Genomic DNA, 18,247 nt, shown 5'->3' with positions numbered 1-18,247 from the left:
CATATAGATTAAAGCTAGCTTCTGTGAGCCTATAGTTGAGGTTCGGTGATTGTGCCTGCAGGGTCTATAGGCCCCCGGGGGGGGCTGGGCTCTACAGGAGGAGGGGGAGGAGCGAAGAACAGAGTGGACATCCAGCACAGAGACCGTGACCCCCTCTGACCTTGCCAGAAGGGCAGCAAATGTTTCCGAGCTGATTAGCGCTTCCCCAGCAGAGTACCCCGCTCGCTGTTAACCCTTTGGAATCAGATAGTCGGGTGAGCGTTGGAGGAAATCCATAGAATATGCCAGTCAGATCGTATCTTGGAAAAAAAGTTAGAAAACTAAATTAAGAAGCGTTCTGTATGGTCATAACAAGCATTATCACTAAATTCAGCCAAACTTATGAACGCTCTTGTTCAGATTTTTCACACTGTCAAAAAATTACAAGTGGCCCACTGCAACAAAAATACTTTAGCTTGAAAATTAAAGTCTTGTTGCTAACACATCAGTAACATGAATCAAACATTATATTGTAATATATAACATTATAATATTCCAAAATGGTCTACACTGCATGAGGAGTACTTTTACCTTTGATGTAGATAAACATTTTGCTGATATAGGGCAAAACTATTTAGTGTTAATACCACTTTAAACAAAAAGAAACTCTAAGTCATTTGGAAGAGGACAGAGGTGTAAAGTTCATAAGCCTCGATTAAAAATATTTTGCAGCTGATTAGATTAGAAAACCATAGAATAAAACAACCAAACGGTAACAGTGGATTCATTTACCAGCAGGTTGAAATATATTTAACAACCACAAGGTGGCGATGAGTAGCCACAAACAAGCACTCATGGCTGTGGCTCTTGTAACTCCTGGTGCCTTGTTCCAAAAAGCTTCTTCTTTCTCATGCATGCCTTAATCAGCTCATATAGTTGGCCTCCACACTGTACATAATTCTAAAATGCATGTGTTCCCACTGAACAGCCAACACAAGGCTGTCTTTTGAGAGATACTGCAGTGGAGTCCACAGTATTGATCCGAATACAGAATGATGAAAGGAGGGGAGGCAGAGAGCAGGTGGTAGTGGGCCAGCAGATTCAGGGATTTAGTTGCACACCGTCTATGTATGGACAGCGCTGCTGAGCAGAGAGGGGACCAATACCTACTCCAAACAGATGCTCAAAGCAATGGGATGTGCCCCCATTGTGATCAGAGTGGACAGCTGAATTGTTTACCACCAAAGGGCCCTTTTCTTTAGCGGCAGGCCCGAGCACAATGGGGCCCCCGCCGCAGTGACACACTAAGGATTTCTGCAGGGGAGTGGGGTGGGGGGTGAGCAGCGCGTGTTCATCGTGTAATAGGGAGTTTATAGGGTGAGCCTCTGTCCGTACCCCCTTTTTTCTTTCTCAGTGCTCAGATGGACCTCTCTGCACCCCCCATCTCCTCCACAAAGCCCCCCTAAAACTACCGCAGGGCAGGGGTTTAAATGTCACGCTTGGCCATCAGAGTGCTCAGCCCCTGGCTCGTGTCTCTTGGGGGAAGCACGCCAAGAAGACAGGGTGACGAAGAGAGGAAAGCTGAGGGGAGGGAGACACTTGCCCTTACCCTATTGTCCATAACGATAGGCATGAGCTGCTAACTGACTCCAAATCAAGTGTATCCTCTCACCACGCACCCTAGCCTTGTCCTGCTCCTGCTCAAACACAAAGGCCCTCTGGATTTTCATTTTTTCAACCACCCATAGGTGAATAGAAGCTTTGGTCATGGTGTGTTTGACAGATAAGCTTAAAGGAGACTGCAGAGCCTAAATTCAGCTGGCCACCAAGCTGAGTGATAAACACAGTTTGTCATCTTGAGATGATCAAGATCCGTTCGCATTGCACTCCAGTGAGCTCTTACATGACAAAAATCAATGCTAACTTTTTGCGTTCAGTCACATAAAAAGGACTTGAAAACGTTAAAGCGACTAGAGGGGGGATGAGGTGGGGGGGGGGGGGGGGTTGACAAAGTGTCAAGCTGAAATACAAGTACAGGACGAAATATACGAGCTGCTGGCCAACTTTATCCCAGCCCAAGGTCTTGCCTCATACTTTACCCACCCACAAGACTGAGTGTTTTATGTATCTATTTGTTCTAAATAGTGGCACACTTGACCTTGTAGGAAGACGAGTGTGCTCGCAGTATGGCCCGGGAATCATCCCTCCTGTCAGGGACGGGAGGGAGTGACCTTGAACCGCCGCGGCGCAGGCGTAGCTGAGTGCACAAACTCATTTAACTCCTGGGTTTGTTATCGACATGCTGTAATCGTTAACATTATGGATGATGAATAACTACTGACTGCCTTATACCGGCGCAATATGTCGCCGTGCCATGCAGACGCGAGCCAGCTACGGGCCCACAATGGCAGTGCTGATGGTCAGGTGACTGGAGGGCCACATCACTTAGACTTGTTTTTCCACCCATTCATAGCGACTACTCATCACCAGCGCCAGCAAAGCACACAGAGGTGCTTAAGGACATACATCACTTCGAAGCTTTGCGCCTTTCTTTTTTTTCCCCATTTTTTTTAGCACACATACCTCTATGTGTACTCTAGAACACTTAACCTCTAGCATCAGCTGTTCAGGCATCTGCAGTGGACACCCCCCCCCCCCTCTGTATTGATTGTTTTAAATGAGTGGATTTACTGTAGTATCTGAAAAACACCCTACATGGACAAAGAAATTATCATGGTCAACATTGCCAGACCTGTGGTTATGAAATGTAGGTTTTTAACAGTAAGGCAAACAAACGAATGGTGAGGTCATTTATTGGAGGGGTTAGGAACAAACACCATAAAGTCAAGTCGTTTTTTTGTTATGTGTCCATAGGGAATCTGTCTTTATTTTAGCCGCTTCTTTTACAGCCGGAGCGTTAACATGATGTATTTTTAGCAGACAGTCCCTGGAATTAAACCCAAAACATTACAAAGTTAAAGCTGCTATGTGCATTTGAAAAAAAAACTTTAAATGAGGTCATTTATTTTGACACCAAATTGAGACGCAGTTCTTGAAAGGCGTAGGAACTTACCAATAAGAGAGCATTTGTACTAGAACTGTACATTTTTTCATTCTTTAACAGGCATTACTGGGAAAAAAAAGGAAAAACAAGTCCCAAAAGATGTAAAATTAATCTTCTCTTCATATCCACCGACGTGACTTGAGAAGTTAAAATAAAATTTGAAAAGTATGTACAATGTGCAAGCCAAGGGTTTTAGCTTTTGGATGACTTCATCTGTCGTATTGGTACTGATACTCAGGCACCGAATGAAATGCTTTCTACCACACCGAAACCTGGAAGTTGTTTTAGAGCAAAAGCTCCTCAAAAACCAAGAATCTCTCTCCAAGGATCTCCACCAAACATGTTTTAGGATATTTAAAAAGCATACCTTCTCTCCTTAAATCCATGTCACCTTCTCAGTGTTTATGTGCATTTATAGCTTCACGTTTACTCACCGTACCTGTGTAAATTTCATGCTGTCATAAAAGCCTGCTGATTTATGGATGTGTCCCACTGAACTTAAAGGTGAGCAGAGGATGAATCATCTCATGATGAAAAGCAGAAACTTTTGATACAGAACGAGAATCTTTATTTCGTTATTAAGTATCAATGAGATTTAATCAAATCATCTTGATTTAGGCCTTTTCAAAATGTAAAACAAAAGTGGTCTGAGTACATCCTCCACAAAAACTCCATGTTTATTTTCACATTTTTAACATAATTCATGCCAATCTATTTTAAGAATGAATCTTTTCTTCTTCCTTTGTCAAAGGTCCAGCTCTTCAAAAGATTTGAATGAAATTGATTTTAGTAGTTCAATAGATAAACAGCAACGATCACGTACCTTTGCCTCGTCTTGTTGGAGGAATTCGGGAAAGAATAACAGACCTGTTACAATGACTCAGTCATACTGATGTTATTGAAATGGATCTAAAAAATATTCAACTGCAGCTCTACCAAATTTATCCAAGAAGAAATTAAGCATTAACGTTTTAGTCATACTAAAACAGGACGGTCCGGTCAATCTGATAGTGTCATACTTTCAAAACTGCAAAAAAAGAAATAGATTTGTGTGGACACTTGTATTAAATACAGCAAGATACACTCTGGACAGACAAAAGACAAAAAATGACAAGTTATAAGGAAAACACATATTTTTAGATATGTAGAAACTTAAAGTACCAGTACAGTAATTATCATTAAATAACCCATAGTTGTTTGTCAGTTGTAAAAGAATAATAGCTTAACTCTGGAATAAACGTAATTAGTGTTACATGGGTGCTGTTTGATCAAACTGTGGATCAGATTGTACACTTTGTGGACACTGTGATCTCATGTTGCAGCAATAAGCGAACACCATGATGGGTACCTCAACCCCAAATCAGAAAAAGTTGGAAAAATGTCTAAGATCTATCTGCCTCATTTTTTTGTTTCTAGTTATAAATCTAAATAATACACAGCAACAGTTCAGTTATCTTTGGCATCACTAAACTACTTTTCAACTCAACTTCAGCTCAGCTCAACTCAAGATATTTCATATTTCTTTTTTGCCAACTTGATATGGTAATGCACATCAATGCAACACATTCCAGAAAAAAAGTGGAGGAGAATGAGACTGTTATTTCAAAGAGGCGATGTCAACAGGTGATTATAATCACTGTTTGGTACAAAAGCAGTGTCTTTGGGTAAAGATGGGCCGAGGATCGCCAGTTTGTCAACAAATGTCCCTTACTGCAGAATGTATGTATGTACCACATCTTTTCTTCCAGGGACTTCCATACATTTTTCAACGAGACAATTCGAAACCACATTCTGTACACATTACAAAGGCGAGAAGAGGATGTTGGTGCTGGACTGGCCTGACCTGACCTCAGTCCTGACCTGTCCCCAATAAAAAATGTGTAGAGAACGATGAAACAAACAATGTGACAGCGGTAATCCCACAGTGTTTGCCGGAAGAATGGAAGAAAACAACACCTGAAACACTTCCCCAAGTGAGAAGGAACACCAACATTATAAAGTGAGAAAAAAAATTATGTATATCAACATAAACAAAACATGAAATATCTTGTGTTCATACAGTTCAACTTGGCTCTTCCATTGCACCAGTCATGTGATGTGTTGTAAAAATGTCGGTCTTACAACACAGTGCAGATAAAAGAATTACCTCTATGGTGAAACAGTTGCTTGAAATGATTAAATCTTGTGATACATTGTGCAAGTCATGTCATTTCAAGATCTTGTATTCACTGCCAGTTTGTTTTGGCCCAAACAGATTCTGAATACAAAACAGACGCATAACCCATTACATAATCTGCTCAACTTAAATAAAAGAGTACGACATGATCCAATACTGTAGGCGAGTAGATACAACTCCCAACAATCAAGCCACTGCAGCCCGGCAGCCACTCACAGGTTTCCCATTAGACTGAATGTAAATGTCATATACAAAAACTTAGTTTTCATTCCAGGTCCACTTTTTGACCACAATCTGCCAGAAAAATAAAAAGTTTGCTACTTTTTTCCTTTCTCTTTGTTTCTCTCACTTCGTTTTACGGCCTTGGGAGTTTGACTTCTGCCCTGCCAGTGTTGTCCTCTCCAGGCTGAGGGTTTTTCATCTAGCCAAGGTGCAAGGGGCAACTACTTCTCTTCTCTTTCCCAGTCCCTTCCTCCCATTCAGCATGCACATAGACTTAAGGATTTCCAATTCAGCTATAGCTCGAGATTAGCAGCTCCTCCACCCCAAGGCTGGCTTAAGACAGGAGGGCAGACAACTAGCAGCGTTGGTGGGATGCATGTGGGGGAGAAGATCCCCTAAGACTTGTCTGAGACCGCTGCGGATTTCATGGATGAATCCTCAAAACACACATGTGGTAGTTCAGGATGAGCTGTGTTGTGAGGTGTCAATTTGTTGTCAACTCAAGGGCCTCACATATTGTTCGCTGTGCGCTTGCACTGGAAATAGATACAAATGCAGCCACTTAGAATTGCCTCTCCCAAATGTTCAGGCAGTTTCTAGCCAAATTGTGGCATAACCTGGCAGAGAATTAGCTAGGAAGTTAACTGTCTATGTACGACACTGCCAGCCATTCTAATTGGCTGCATCTGTGCATTAAAGTGTTATACCAGTGAGTGCAGTTTGATCTCAGGGGGGTATCCTCTCTTTCCATAAAAAAAAAAAAAACATTAGTTCAGTTTTTAATTGTTGATAATAAATCAATCCACAATGTGCACTTTTTGTATTGATGGAGTTAAGGCTCTTAAACTAATGGCTCATTTAAAGATTAAAGTTCTTGCTTTAGAGGTTATAATTATGTAATAAATTTTTCAAAAAATTCTTCGTGTTGCCTCCTCCCTCCTGTGGGCCAGCTCCCATATTAGTACTATACATTCACATTAGAAAACTATTAGAAGTCTATTTTACTTCCTTTCCTTTCAAGTTATCCTGATTTGAAGTTTCTGCCTCTATTCTTATACTGTGGAAGTGAACCAGTTTGATTTGTGATGCACAAAGCAGTGAAAATTTATATGTTGAGAGTTTTATTAGCAGCATGTTTTCCCAAAATCAAAGTCCTATGTTGGTATGGATAAGTCTTACTGGGGACTATTTCTTCAGAGAGATGTATTTTCACAACTAACAAGCAGTGTCTTGAATTTGAATGACAAACTATTTCTTAATCATTTGATATTAACAGTATTAGGAACACATGTACTGTTGCTACAAAAAGGACCCTTTAAACAAAGAAAAACTACTGACGTTCGACCTAAACATTCCCTGTGACCTGAGTTACTCCCAGAAGCTCTTAGCAGAGGTCGGCAGGCTCACATGCAGATCTACATCAGTCAAACTACAGTGGTAGGTCATTCAAGCCATTTGGACACAAACCTCAAACAAGGCCATCAGACCGATCAGGCATTCAACGGCAACAGCACTCGTTACAACTGACCCGAAACATGTGGCCCAACTACAACTAAATTGTGGCTGAATTATTGATACTGTGGGGTCGGCCGCTTTACAAGTGGGGGCATGAAAGGGAGCCAACATGGGAATGGTCCACCAATTTTATATGGGAGCCTCAGGGCACATTCCTCCCAGTGAAGACCAAACATATTGACATATGTGTAGGGGGAGAGACTGTATATAATATCAGTCGGGTGCCAGAGGACAAAAATGGACAATGTGACACTGTATATACGCTGTGTCTCGGTATACGTCTTTGTAGTTTTGGTGATAAGGCCTGAGAATTTGAGAAATTAGATGTTACAGGCATGAAGAACTTTGTAGGTTTCATTCGCCTCCTTTTTAGATTACTTCTCTCAAACCATTACAGGTAAATATTCATTTGTCAGTGTAATATCAATACTGTTCAGAGAAATGGTGAAATGAACTGTGATGTATGGGATGAAGTCGTTTAGAAGGGTAAACCGGGGTGATATGGGCCCATTTGTAAGTAAACCAAGGTTCTTGACCATCAGTGAGCTGACCGTCTAATTTCTCCAGAAGTGCCCAAAAGCCTTTGTGTTCCAAATGCACTTTTATTTCCACCTCTCTTGGAATTGTGATGACCGTGCCTCGGGGCGACAGAGATACCTTGAGGAGCGCCCACCTTTAAACCTGCTGCTCCATGACTTCAACCATGACCCCTCGCTTGAGGGATCCCTCAGGCGAGATTTAAACGAGCTCCCCCAGGTCCATGGCGGCTCTTCTATTCATTGTCACGTTTTTTAAGGGATGAATTGACCCTCTCTGATGGTTGAATTTGAATAAAAAGAGACGATTTGGATGAACTGAAATAAAAACTTACATATGTGGGTAAATGTGCCGTGACATGTATGCGTTAACAGGTGACAGAGAGAAGAAAAAGATAGGTTTTGAAGTGACTGTGACAGGAAGGCAGAACATTTGCTTGGGGCCCGTGCAGCCTCTTTCTTTCTTTTTTCCTCTTTTTTCTTTCTCTCTTTTAATTTCTCTTTATCATTAACCACGAAATGGAATGGATGTCCAATGCTTAAAAAAAACTGTACAGTATTTACACATCATTAGACTCCAGTTAAATAGTATCACTTACATTTTTACAATTCTCCCCCTCTTATTTGCTATCATGGGGGAACGAATGGCGAGAAAAGCATACAATATACAGGCTATTGATCCACGCCCATCACTGCAGAAAAAACGTCGGCACAGGGGGTGGGGGAACGGAGGGGGACTGGACACAGCGATCGATAACCTACTCTATCAGCCGTTTCCATGGCAACCGGTCGAGCAAGGACAGAGGGCTGCCATGCATTTTGCACCTGTCTATTTCATATACCTATTGTGATAATGAAAGTGTCAGGGAAAAGATGCAAAGGTGACGTGGGGCTCTAGCCCAGCATCAACTTTCACGATTTAGGGAATTACATAAAGGTTAATAGCTTGCTGGAAATCAGTTGTAAAAAATGGGGGCAAGGGCAGGGGGTGCCAGGGGGATTTTGGTGACCTCCTCCTCTTCTCGATATGGGTTGAAGGACGCTCGGAGGCAAAAATCAGTTGCCGCAAGTTGGGTACAAATCTGTATGCCTTGGATTCTCCATTATTATTCATAAAGACGCAGCAAGATGACATCAGCAGTTGTTTCCTGACATTGAGACGGGGCCTCTTTTCTGGTTGACCCCAATTTGGGGGTCGAGCAAGTATGATCAATGTACTGGCCATTAGCTCATCGTGAACAACTGCAGCACAAAAGCAGAGAAATAGCGTATAATAGGGAAGACACTTTCAGGAGGGAAACCCAGCAGTAGGGTGGGAGTGGAGTTGTGGTTGAGGTTAGCCCAAGCTTTCTTCAGATCAAAACTCAGCAGGCTGAGCCAGACAGACTACCAGGAGAACTTGACACCCAGACTATCACTGAATCTCTGTCTGTCTGACCACGATGGGCATTGAACTTCCAAACCCCTTTGAACCAGAGGCTAGTAGGCTCCAGAGCCTTGGTTCCCCCTAAGTGAAGGGGATAGATATCATGATCTGGGACCCGTGTTGATCATGTGCCTTATTGATCGCCAATCGAAACAACTGCTGAAAAGGCAGGATTGGGAATGAGAGAGCAAGAAAAAGAGTGGGAGGGAAGGCAATCAGCTATGCCTTCTTGCTACGGTCAGTGCCCTTGTACTAGGCTACTGTGGTTGCCAACATTTGTTCAGAAGAGGAAACAGTGGTTTCTGTGTGTATTGTACACCAAAAGAGCACCACATCCAGCGTACATGCATTTCTTTGATGATATTTCCGTCTTTCCTGTACCAGTCAGAAATGACAAATCGCAGTGGATTTACTTGAGTGACAGTAGAGTGAAACTCCAGCATGAACACAGCACTTTGGCAAGTGGCAAGCTGCCACACTGTGAACTACACGGTCTGTCCTCCAGCACCAGAGGCATTCTATGTTTTGTGAGCTGTGACAGAGAGCTATTGACAGGCACGTGGCTCTACAATGTTGTTCAGGGGCCACTGGCCACTGCTGTGACCTTTGACACCCCATCCATGCAATGGCCTTCATTGTTAGGGGAGGAGGACGACAGGAGCAGGAGGACGAGGGAGCAGAGAGGAGATGGATGACCCTTGGGCTCCAATGCGTTTGGGTTTTCCCTCCCCCACAGCCTCACCCCTCCCATTCCAACACCATCCATCCCTCCCCCCTTCCCTTACCCCCTCCTGCCCCACACACACTCCACCTTATGCCGATCAATGACAGTTTCATGTGGCTTCTCTGGGCCTGCAGTGACGTGTGTCCTATTGATTTATCGACATTACTCCAGGCAAGCGAACCCAGAAGCCCCCTCTCTCAGTAGGCAGCCAGGCTCCAGCCAAGCAGAGGCATACCCCCTCCTGTTCCGGGTGGGCCCATGCCAAGTCATCCAACTGTACCAGTCTCTGGAAGCAGCGGCGCATTAGCTGCACACAGCCAAACAGTATTTTTGTGTGGATGCATGTGTGCGTATGTCACTGAGAATGCTTTTAAACCCCCCTCTCTGCCCATCTAGCTTCACCCTGTCCCCCTCTCCTCTCTCCTGAACACCATGAGACATGTAATGGGGACAATGAGAGAGACACCCTGGCACTCACAAATGCATTTACTGTCGCCTCTGATTTCCAGAGGCGACTATTCCACTTTTATAGTTAAAAGGTTCTTTTCTTTCGTCCGTGTCAATGTCATGCCTATGTGGCAATGGCTCATCCTCGTGGCTATTGCTCTCATTTACTGGGGGAAGCGAGGGCTCAGACCAGCCCATCCTTTTACACTGCCGCCACCCCTCAGGGCTCTCCTGTGTCCAGTGAAAGGCCAGTGGATTCAGGGAGGGGAGGAGAAGAAGGCAGCTGGACACTCCCTGTGGCCCGACTACTCACTGATGGTGGGGCTGTAGAGAGAGGCAATCCAACACCATTAGGATAGAACTGTGGCGATGGCAGCTGTCCCTAAAAAAGAGATGGAGCAGGGGGGTCAGTGGAGGCTGAGAGATCAGTGACCTGGCCACAGTGTCCAGCTGGGAGGTCACTTTACAGCCCACCTCTGGCCACGTGCTGGATGACCATCTGGGGATCTGGCAAACCCCTTAACAGAAGTAGAATCACCTTCTTAGTTGCAGGCATGAACAACAACAAAAGTCAAGAAAATCTGTCAGTGTAATCTGGAGAGAAGTGGGAGGGGGCCCTGCAGCTGCACACCGACTCTTTCATGTGATAGGGTCAGTGTTTGCACCTCACAAGCTGTCTGATCCCTTTAACTGCAAATGTACTCTTTCTTTCCCTCAAGTTTGGCCTGTTGCTGATTACTACTCCCAGTGTTATTTTCTGTATTAATTTACTCAAAAAAGTTAGCAGACAAGGAAGAATTCCATCAAAATTTTCTAGAACCAAATATCTTTGAACTGTCCAACTGTGCAGCTTGCAACGATAGTAATTTTCACTGATTTAAAACAGAAAAGGAACAAAGGTAGAGAGAAACTACTACTATGTTTTGCAATTGATAATCTGACTGAAAATGAAAATGAATAGATAAAACAATAAATCTAGTTAAGGTATTTTTTGGGGGACTTTACTGCTAAGGCAGACATTAAAAGATATTTATTTAATTTAATTTTTTTTTAGATAGAATTCCTCCTCTAAAGTGCAGACAAGTACACAACAGTCAATGAGCCCAGATGGACCACCACGTTCTCTATAAGCTGAGCTTTTCAGTTTGATGACTCTGGTCTGAAAACAGATTAGCAGCAGTTTGTTTTCAGTTCTGACCTCACCCATCCTTCTCCTCCTCCACTCCTTCTTTCTTCTACTTCTTCCCTCTGTTTCCCCCCATCCTTTCATCATCTTCTTCTTCTTCTTCCAGAGACCTTCAGTCTTAAACTGTTTAAGGTGATCGAATTTGGCCCATCCTCCCACGGTAGTGTAAGAGGATCAAAGGTTGCTGACCCCACCCTGATGTAGTGAGGAACCCCTCATAATAAATAGTCGTCCTGCTAAACAAATCTGACCTTCTAGATGTTTCTATGAGCTTAAAAGAAATCCCTTTTTTCCTTTTTTTTGCAGATCCGGTAATCCTCAGAACATTCATCATTGTTCTGCTTATGAAAGTGATCTTTGCGTTCATGTCTGATAGGTTTCTAATTAGATTTCCATAGACCCGTGTGGAAATAATCCAAATTTTGAGCAAAGGGATGATTAGAGAGGTTGAGTTATTGCTCTCAAGAACACTGGAGTCCTCCAGTGTGTTGAAAGAAATTCATAAATATGGTGGAGGAGTGGGGTGGGCTGCAATCGTGCACCAGCGTAATCTGTGGTCAGCACTTCTTCATGGCCAATACTGTGATAGGAAAAAAAAATCCTCTTCTGAAATTTGATTAATTGCTGTCTCTCCGCCTCTCAATCCAAACATTGGTGGAAATGGAGGCCAGTTGACAGGACAAATACATCAGCCACGAGAGCTGCAAGCCCCTGGCAAGCAGAGGCATTTCTTATCCTGTAACAGGATATCCACATACAGCGAGGTGTGGAAAAGTGAGAACTGCATCGTCTTCATTTGGCCATAACAAGGGAGAAAGGGAGGAGGGGGGGGACGAGAGGGGAGGGGAAGTCAGCGAGCCAGCCAGGCAGGCAGCTCTCTAGGTTGGGCTGAGGCGTATCGATTGATTTCCCAATAGCCTCTGGTCCATGAGAGGCGAACCCTGGCCCCAGTTGCTAGGTGACCACACCATCCAAGATGGAGAGAGGGGTGATGAAGGGTGACAGCAGCTCTGAGGGTCAGCAGGGCCACTGGTCATTCTGCAGCCCCTCTGGGACGCTCCGGACATGCAGATAATGCAATGAAACTGGACCTCAGCTCGCAGCGAGGAACAGGCAAAGCAGAAACACAGAAGGGCAATATCAGAGAGGGGAGTGCTGTCCACCATTTTTACTCTACACGGTTGTGATCAATGCACTGTCGGCGAATTGTGTAGCTACAGTATATATATGTTTATGACATACCTTACAAGAAAATAAAATTGGAAAGCAGCTTCAAGGTCTGTTTTTATGTGAGGGTTTCACAGATTTCACATCATAGAATCTTCCACAAAAAGTAAATTCCATGAAAAATATTTACGGCACCCATGTGATTCCAAAAGGGCCATTGACCCTGTATGAAAATATTGATTTGACAAACAAAGAGCCATTCAAATAGTCATTGTCCAAAACATATTGCCTAAACTTGAGGATGGTGGATATTGTCTTTTATTTTTCTATATCACAGTGAAAAAAGGGAACTGTTCTTATTGCGAGATCCAAGCAATTTACAGAATTGTACATTTTACTAGACCGCTCTTCAGGACCCATAAAGTCTTGTCAACATTCATATGTAGCGTTGAGGTGCATATCAAGGAGCACAATATTTTTTTGTGTTTTCATAAAAGGTTAAGACCTTGTGTAAAAATGTGCTTTTTTTCTACAACAAGTTTTTTTTTACAGCTTTTCCTTCCAGTGTAACATCTGATGAGGCATCTGCTCACAGAACATATTGTTATGTATACCGTATTCAGTTTTAAATAATCAATCAATGAACATTTCAGTCTAATAGCAGAATAAATCCTCAGTGAGGGCGCAAAGAGTGAACGGTACAAAAGAAAAATACTGTAAACATGAACTGGCCTTAATCTATATCACATATTCCACAATGATACATGATACCGTAGCGCTTTTCTACATATCGATTGTTTCACTGTGCGAGTGAAAAATGATACGGAGGGAAAAAGAAAAGAAGAAGAGGAGTCAGGAGGAGGAGGTGGAGGAAAACAGGAGGGAGGGAGGGAGGGAGGGGTGGTGGATTTAAACTGGGAGACAAATGTAAAAGGATCTACATCACACTGTAAGCTCTGCACTGAAAGATAGGAGTTACCAGAAGGCAAAAAAGCAGCACAGAAGGGGGTGGGAGGGTTGTGTGTTGGGTTGAGGGTCATGGGGAGAAACCCATTCAGTCGGCCCTGAAAGGCCACCTTGCACTGCGGCTGTTGCCTGTGTTGTTCCTGTATGAAGGATTTCCCTTCATCCTGTGCCATGTCTCTTATATCCTCCTCAGAAGGAGCCTGAACGTTTTCATGTCTGTTGGAGTTCCATATCCTGAGGAGGGAGGACTTATGTGTTTCTGTATGCTTGTGTATTTTTCTCCCTTCTATCTATTAATAATATTGGGGAGAGAGACATGGTGATAGAAGTTGATGTTTGCTTTGGTACAAGGCAAGACTTTTCTCTGTTTGCAGCCCTAAGCTGTCCAAGCATTCTGCTTTTAAATATTCCCTTCCCCGGTGATTTTAAACTATCTTTTGCCCTAAAGGGCTGCACGGACCTCCCTGGCCAAATATCCGCATACCTTTAACAGCAACTGGCAACTGATCATTTTCGTTTTTTTCTATCTTTTTTTCTAAACGGGGAGATGCAGGGCTTTGCTGGTTGGAGAAAGAGTAGAAGTGGGAGAAAAGGAAAAGAACAAAAGTTGTGTGCCAGGCGTTTGGGGATATTATTATCAGGGATTGTTGTTTTACACCCATAAGACTTCAAAAAGCCTTACAAGTGTGCTGGTATTCTCAGTCATCCCATTTTTGAGAAATGATACAAAACATCTGCCTCATCATTTTTTTTCTTCTTGCACCACAATCTGAAGAAAGTTATATTCACCTTAATGTCCAGCTATGTAATTCCATCTTGTTTTACCTGGTTTCTTACCAACAAGAAAACAATACTCCAACTTCCTTTTTTGCCGCTTTCAGGGCTACATCGAACTAATTCTAACACATTGCTTCTTATTTTGTTTTCTCTGTTTATGGGGAATCCCTGTTACCTGTAGTTAATTGATGTTCCACCGGGGAAAATGAAATTGAATCATAAAATAGGGCCTATCATGATTCCTCAAAGTGAAAAATATATATATGTGTTTCCTGCTGAGAGCAACTTTAGTCTGAGCCGCGTAAAGCCAACCGCCATGAAAATGAATCAAACGCACTGTTGTCTGATCCGCTTAGTCACTTTGAAATGTTGATTCACACATAGTCAGAGTTTCTAATCTTGGCTTCGACCTCATTACTCCCAGGAGAATATCATTTTTACAGAGATGTTGGAAAGTGATGAGTAAATATACGTGTGTATGTGGCATCAACCTCAGGTGAGGAAGAAAAACAAATGGATGAAAGTTAACAAGAAAGACTGATGATAATCAAAACAGTGTCAGGAGACTGGCTATGAACACACTCCAAAAGTCATGTTTTGACCCACCAATGCTCCCATAATTGCTCCCTCTCTGGTTTAGCTGGTTCACAGATACATTTCTGATTTCAACATCTGCACGTAGGCACGGTATTCATGCAAAGATGCCTGTGTGTGGTTACATCTTTTTTTGGCATTTGCTGCTAAAAAATATGCAATTGAGACTTCTCAACTGGGGAAAGGCTTTTCTCTTGATATCCCCCTGTATATTGATGATTTGGGGTTCTGCTTCCAAGACATTTTTACTCCTTTTCACGTGTCACTCTTTGTCATAATCCATCCTGCTCGATCATGCACGGGAAGTAACATTTCATGGGCAACTCCAGCTGGTTTTGAATGAAGTGAAAAGATTGTATAATCACTCAGGGCCTCTTAACCAAAGTCAGTCTTGCAGTTGTGTATTTGTGTGTGTGTGTGTGTGTGTGTGTGTGTGTGTGTGTGTGTGTGTGTGTTACTCCGTGTCTGCGTTTAGCAGCACGGCGCAAGGGGGAGGTGAATGGAGATCGTATCAATCGCCAAGCCAGGCCATTGAATGTATTGATTAGTTACCTTTCTTATTAACATGCTGATTAAAGGGAGAAGGCAGAGGGAGAGAGAGGGAGAGGGAGAGGCGGATGAAGCTGCACATATGCACACTCCTCGCTTCACCTCGGACGGACGAAGAGGAAGCAGCAGCCGCCGCAGAGAAAATGAAAAGGATGCAGAGTGGATTTAACAGCCGAGAAGGGAAGGAAAATCTGAGAATAATTGGGAAGAGGAGGAGAGAGGGATGCAAGTGAAGAGGAGGAGGTGGAGGAAGGAAGAGGTGGGGGGAGTAGGGGAGGAGTGGATACAAAGGTGGGGCCGACCTGAGTGGAAATCCAAGGATGGAGAAAGAGAGAAACCCTGCTGCCTTTGATCCCCCACCGAGTTACATCGGCTGGCTGGCTGGAGAGACTGACACACACTTTTCTGCTGTGAGACAAACACATTTTACCCCCACACACACACACACACAACTACACACCCTCTTAGACTGAGAGGCCTGGGCAAAAGCATGCATTATTGTGGCATAAAAATAACTCTGAGTGTTTGTGTGATCAATATACAGATGCTTTTTAAATGGCATTTTCATCAGCGAGTGTTTCCCTGCATGCGGTGTGATTTCTTAAGATGCACGCCAAGGATTTCTGAGAAAGGTGTTCTTTATTCTGAGAGGTTACCGGAAGGTGTGGAGGGCAAGATGGAGGGAGGAAGAGTGGGAAGGGATGCAGAGGATGCAGACTTCCATCCATCCATCCATTTTCTGTACCTACTTATTTCATTCCAGGGTCACAGGGAGCTGCAGACTTATTCGTGTTGATACGTTTGTGTCGAAGCATTTGAGTGTGTCCGTGTTTGTGCACGTTAACGCGGTGATGCTGTTGCTTGGAGATTACCCAGGAAACAGCATCTGATCAGAAACGAACATTTGCATGAGGTCTTGTTGAGGAAAACAGCTCAAACGCTTTGCTGTGATTTAACATCAGCTACAGTGACGCCTGCTGTGTTCAATGTGGTTGTTAAGGCAGCTGCAGACTGGGGACTGCATGTGTGTATCACAGGCCTTGTGTTGTGCATGTGTTCTTTTTCTTTAGAGTGTGTGATCTGTGTGTTGAGCTACCTTTTTGTGTGAAATTGGCTAAAAAGATGTGTGAACCTGCTCCCATTTTACAGCCACAACAACCAAACACAATTCTCTGAAATTATAAAATGATTTACTGCATTAATTCATACACCTATTTATTGACTTCCTATCTGTGATTTTAAGTGTATTACATTTTGAAACAGCTTTAATTATACTTTTGTTTCCTCCTTTATCTAGTTTGTTGTAATCTTTCACCTAACACCTGCCCCCTCTCCCCAAATAGGCCTTTAAATCAGATCAGTTGAACTGAATCACTGCACTTCCAACAAAATCTTTGAAGCACATAAACGACAATAATATGATCCAAATCAAAAATCAGAATTTAACACAAGCTCAGCATGAGATGAATAACCTGGAGCACCCTTTCTACAGCAGCACATTAAATCCTCTTTAAAAACTTCTTCAGCCTGCATGACATGTAAGTGTGGTGCTTCCCCTGCTGCCTGACTGGAAACCACTAATTGTTAAAGTTTTCAAAACTTGTGCTGAGCTCTGACTCCAAAAAAGAAAGGAAAAGAAAGAAACTAAGACAAGTTCCAACTTACCGACCTTTGCACCCACTCCAGCTCCGTTGTGCATAAATTAAACACTTTTCCTTTCTCCCCTCGCGGCTCGGGCCACCAGATAATTTCATTTACATAAAGAATGCAGATCCAATTACACAGGGAGATATTTACATTTTATATGAAAAATAGTTGTAGGGCAAATGGGAGGCTGCTTAAAATGCATGGATCGATACAAGCTGATGCGCGCTCATGCAGGAAGCGCGCACACACACTAAGAAACACACACACAAGCTTACCCCTCAATTTACAAATGAAGAACTTCACAATCTTTTTCACTTCTACAGGAGCATTTATCCAAGCTGTAATAATTCAAAAACTCGATTAAATATCTAACAAATTAAACAAGTATTTGAAATGAATGTTGACATTAATTTTAGCCTCATATTCAAACTGATCTCTGCTCTTGGTGTTTGTTTTTTTTCTCAGTAAGACCAGTTTTCAGTCATTTTTTCTCCCTTCTCACTCTTCAGTGGGTTATTGGCTGGTGTGCACACGAGCCGAACCCAGTGAATTAAACGAGTGAATTTGCATTAATCCACATATGATCGATAACAACATTATTCACGCTGCGAAGTCAAGTTCCACACCACAGCGTACACGATCATTACTGCAACTAAGTCTGCAAATGATAGAAGGAAAATAATGTGATTATCATTCATTCATTTGCTGGACCTCTCCAGCAGCAGCGCCATTGTTTTACATCTTCGACCTGGTGGAGGCAGGTGGGCTCCACGAGAGTCAAAAAAAGTAAATGTTGATTTCATTTGATCTCTTATACTTTCATAAAAGGAAATAAAGAGCCTCAGTTAAGAATTACAGGACAATCTCATCACTCTGGGTGTGGTGAGAAAATAATCTGTCATTTCTTGAATTATTAAAAAACGATCAGCCAAAATTGGGCCTCTCTTGATTTATTTGGCTATTATGTGCAGTGTGAAATGTTATGGTAACATTCAGGTAGCAATGTGTGTGTTTGCAGGAGGCCACACGCTGTTAATGCAGATAAACTGTAGGCCTGCATCAGCAAACACTCGCCTGCGGGTTACTCGTATTTATTCCAAGCTTTTAAAGGAAGAAGAGGCGCATGAAAAAGAGCATTCTGCATCATGCTAATCCTTGTGATTTTCACGTTGCGTAACAGACCAGATGACTCAGATCAAATATCGCTCTAAACTCATTATCATCCATATTTATATTTATGTGGGTTAACACAAAATCAGTCCTGCTGGTTGA

The sequence above is a fragment of the Odontesthes bonariensis genome, chromosome 5 (genome assembly GCF_027942865.1).
Source record: "Odontesthes bonariensis isolate fOdoBon6 chromosome 5, fOdoBon6.hap1, whole genome shotgun sequence".
NCBI lineage: Eukaryota > Metazoa > Chordata > Actinopteri > Atheriniformes > Atherinopsidae > Odontesthes > Odontesthes bonariensis.
Note: the sequence above shows the minus strand (reverse complement) of the source record.